The sequence below is a fragment of the Pelobates fuscus genome, chromosome 12, assembly GCF_036172605.1.
Source record: "Pelobates fuscus isolate aPelFus1 chromosome 12, aPelFus1.pri, whole genome shotgun sequence".
Lineage (NCBI taxonomy): Eukaryota > Metazoa > Chordata > Amphibia > Anura > Pelobatidae > Pelobates > Pelobates fuscus.
In genome coordinates this window covers 45,632,538-45,637,280 of record NC_086328.1, presented here as the reverse complement: position 1 = coordinate 45,637,280, position 4,743 = coordinate 45,632,538, and the positions used below count along the sequence as shown (strand labels likewise).

Here is a 4,743-nt window from a genome sequence, read left to right as displayed (position 1 = left end):
CTCGTATATACTCCACCATTTTTTATAACCATGATTATCATAGAGGAACGGAGTGTTTCCTTTTTATATTTATTCAAAATTTGTCTAGATTGATTGTTTTTCAATTGTAGTTCTAATTGTTAAAAATTAGACATGGAGTTAAACTTCTGAATAATTTAAACTCCTTGATTATTATCGGTATTGACCTGATCCGATCTGTTTTATATTTACATATGTACATGAAGTTAGTTAAGCTGCTTGGTCCCATTCCTTTATAAACTTGTCAATATGGTTCAAAGGATTAAGATCTCCCATTCAATTTTGATTTGTTTACACAAGCATGTTAAAGCGAAGAAGCTTGAATATCGGATTGAGTTTTCTCTTCAAAAAGGTCAGTGTTCTCTATGCCAACATTATAGGGAATGGTACTGTAGAGTGAATCTAAGCCCATACTGAAAGTGTGGAACCCCTTTGTACTTTGAGGTTAGTAAGAATCAGTCGTACATAACTCCTTTTGAGAATTGTTGGGATTTATGACTATAAGTAGTAAATAAAAAAGGCTGATTACTGCTATCCTGACTATCTGATTATTGGATACCAACTTTCCGTGATCTTGATCTTTCAATAGTTCTTTTAGGTTGTATTGTTTTAACAGGGGTAACCCTTCTCTAAAAAGGCCAAAAATTTAGTCAAAATCTGTATAGTTACTTAATCGAAAGAACTGTCCTGTTTGGATCCCCGGTATCATGTTTTGGATGACTCAAAACAAAAATGTTACCATAAAATTATTTTCTTAATGTATTCATGACTACCCTAACGTTTTGTGTCCACAGGATTAAATCCAAGTCTTTAGGACTAAAAATTAATGTAAACTAAAATCAAAATTATCATTTTAATGTATTGAACCACATTTTATATTGTTATTGGCCTTTCTATCCAGAAATCAGGTAATTTATGCATACTAGATAGAAACAAATAGACTGACCCACCAACAGGTAAAGTCCCACATCTGAAGAAAAAACTGGGCTATAAAATAAACAATATGGGGTAATAGATACTCAACCACATACATGATGAAATCCCTAACCAGTGTGCTATAATCACTATGTATCCAGATAAAACTATATCGCTCTCAGCTCTTTTTTCATGGGGTAAAGTGAAGCACTGTCTAATGTAATCCAAATATAGTTATTAGACTAATAAAAATTATGCAATGATAAATGTTTAGCATCTGAGGTTTGAAGGATACATAGTAACATAGTTGTCTAGGTTGGGGAAAAAAATACTAAAATCCATAAAGTTCAACTTGGGGCTATTAAACATTTGAATTACTAATAATTTAGTTATTTTCTGGATAGAGCACAAAATGTGTGCACTGTTCTGCAGTTGGGTAACTTCATCATCCTTTATCTTTTGGTTAATGACCGACACCAGACCTTTTGCATTGAGTACACTTGGTAGACTCAGGAAAACATTTGTCTATGCTATACATGCCCTTGACCATTGTAGACATTGGATGGACTCCTGACAAGTTCTTCACAATGGATTCCTCCAGATATGCCACACTGAAGCCAATAGCCCAGTTAGTGTGTCCCTCCAAGTTCAATTTTATCATAGGCACTGTCAACTACTTGCGTGTGAAAACCTTTCAATTTTCAGTCTTGGGCAGTGCCTAGCTAAGTGACTGAAGTGTCACACCAGCAACATTATTGCCACTCTAGACTTCCACACTGGAATCTGCATACGCTCTTAAATTATAGCCATGGAAAATGGAAGGAAGGATACTAAGCCTCTCAACCATCAGATAGCGGAACCTTTCAGAGTCCAAGTTACTTCCAATACTATGATGTTGAGGCAGGCCACTCAGTTTCTAACATAGGTGTGGATGCCTACTGAATTTGAAAAAAACAATTATGATGCATTCAGGTCTGTATTTCACAATTTGAGCAATAATAAATTTAAAGATGTGGACATTTCTCTGAACCAAGTTAGGACACATCTCGTCTTCTACTGATACACCACACCAGTTACTACTACAATTCTAGAGTTGGCAGTTACAGAATAATCTGTCCGTTACAATCTTGACTGTTAAAAAAACAACAAAAAACTAAATTTTGCCCTTAAGTTTGTCTTAAAAGACATCAACCAGTGCAAGCTCATCTGTTAATTCCTTCTGAAGGATGCTGACAGCACATGCCATACCAATTTGGCTTACACCCTCTATTACAATCTTGTTGTTAAACTAAATGTTGTAAATAGATTAAAACAATTTACTCATCTCTCATTGAGTGATCCGATACCAGCCACAACAGGTCTTTCTTTACTATTTTCTGTCCTTGTGTGTTCCTTTGGTAAATAATGGGACATTGGAAATACAGGACACTTAGGCACCAAATACACAACTGAGCATCCAGAATCCTAACATTCACAGCAAAGGCAGAACTCTAATATTCACAAGTGGGATTATAATGCAGCTTTAAATTAGGAGGCATTTTTTTTAGTTGTCTATAAGTCTTATCCACATACTGTTCTGTATTCATTACTACCATTAAACCACTCTTGTCCTCTTTGATCACTAGATTCGTGCTAGCCTGGTAATAGATTCCCTTCCCATTCAGATTGTCAAATTCTTTCAATTTATTAGCATTAAATTAAGCATATAACATGTTTTTCTACAAGCCTCTGGAAGATGTTTTATGTTGTGAAATTTGATCCTTCAATGCATTAATTGTTGTATTTACAAAGCCCAAGTTGCACACACTTCAGGAGATAGATCAGTCTGTTTGACAGGTGAAAAAACCTTTGTTAAATCTGTTGGCGTGTCCTCGGATGAGTGCAAATGTCACCCTTGATAACCCCACTACAGATACTGGTTATGAACTGGTTTGGAAAGAAAGAGTTGAATTTGGGTAGTGAAGAAGTCGGCTTTAACTACCAAATTTTATGGTGCAACCTTTTTAGTGGGCAAATTCAGGTGGGTCCTTGAATAAGTGTCCAACATACTTTACCATTTGGCAGATGTGCCAATTATTGCAAATTATTTTTCGAACCTGAGGTGAAAGGTTACTCTTAAATGGTAGTCTTTTGGACATAGTTCTGTGTTTGTTTGTAAGGTCTTACAGTTTCAGTGACTTCATTTTGAGGCTAGCTGTCTGTAGCAAATGATGGTTGTATCTGTAGCCCTTCTGTGAACATTTGTTACCTCTGTGCAAGTAGAGTATCAGTGAGGGTTTCAACTTTGACAATCTGTCAGACTCTTACGAATTGACTGTATGGAATTAATTTTCATGGATGGAAGCTGCTAGCATGGAGTAGATTGTTCGAGTTAGTAGGTTTGGAAAATAAGTCGGTAGTTAAACTAAAGTCCATTTATCTCCACTGTTCGGGTGCAAAACACTTTCTTTATCTTACTGCAGTACATTCTGTGGATAACCCGATCATTGAACTTCATCATTCAATCTGCCCATCATTCAAATGTCTCATCCTCCGAGTATGGTAGACCTTCAAGTTTTGGCGGATGGAATGATGAGAAATAAAGATATGCGTTCCTATCAGTCTGTTTAGAAAAAACATCACATTTGAATTAATTGATTCCTTCACGATTTACACATCCAAAAAGTGGATCCGTGAAGGATCATGCTCTATAGTAAATTTAATAGTGGGAAGAAAAAAAATATCTGCCAAAGTTAAAAAAAAAACTAAATAGTGGATTAGTGTAGACAAAATCTTCCTCAAAGGAAGACATGAAGAGGTTGGCATACGATGGGGCTACAATAGACCCCATAGTAGTGCCTTATAGTTGTTAACACCATTGTATAAAAAATTGTTCTCATGTAAAACCGCTTTGAGGAGATTGATAGCAAATTCCCGCTGTACCTCATCAATGACAATCTGGACACCCCCATCATGAGGGATGGAGGTGTACAGGCAGCTCACATTCATTGTGCATAGAAAGGACACCGTATCCAGTTCAAAGTTGCGTAATTTAGTTTAGAAATCTGCAGTATCATTAATATAAAACAGAGTGCCAGACAGAGTGCCGGATACACATAGTTGCAATAAGGAATCCAGAAGGATTGACACAGATTATGTGCCGGCAACAATCGGTAGACCGGGTGGGTTATTTAAATCCTTGTGGATTTTTGGTAATACATAAAATAAAGGGACAATAGGATTCTCTTTTATCAGAAATGTTCTCAGATTTTTAATTGCACACTTTTTAAATGCATCCTCGACAATATCAATAATGCCTTGTGCAATCTCATCAGTAGGGTTCATAGGTATTTTATAACATGTCTGTACATCCGAGAGTTGTGACATGACCTCCAAATTGTGTTTGGATGTGTCCATGACCAAGGCTCCGCGCTTATCAGCCGGCTTCATGGTCAGAGACACATCCTTCTGTAGTTAACTGAGGGCTAGCTTTTCAGCCCTTGTAAGGTTGAATAATTTCTTTCTTTGTCCAATCCAATTTGTTAATCTCTTTAGACCAATTTTACATATGCCTCTACGGAGATTTTTTTGGGGAGGGGCTACATTTACTCACCACTATGCATCTGGTTCTATCAGGCCAGGAGCTTTCCACTTCAGATGTAGGTAAAGATATTGCATTATAATGAAAAAAAGCTTTTATAAAAAAAAAAAAATTGTAAATCAAAATCCAGTGTCTGTTTCCTTCAAACACCTCCACAAACTCCATACCTGGGCAGCCGATAGAACCTTAGATGAAATGTTAATAACCAATTTAACAGATCGATGGGCACC

The 4,743-nt window shown here is 36.4% G+C and overlaps 1 pseudogene; it reads right to left on the bottom strand.

Annotated features, from left to right (window-relative positions):
* Positions 1-566: 566 nt before the first annotated feature.
* LOC134578479 (L-lactate dehydrogenase A chain-like) lies at positions 567-3,921 on the bottom strand (annotated as a pseudogene).
* Between the last annotated feature and the right edge of the window lie 822 nt (positions 3,922-4,743).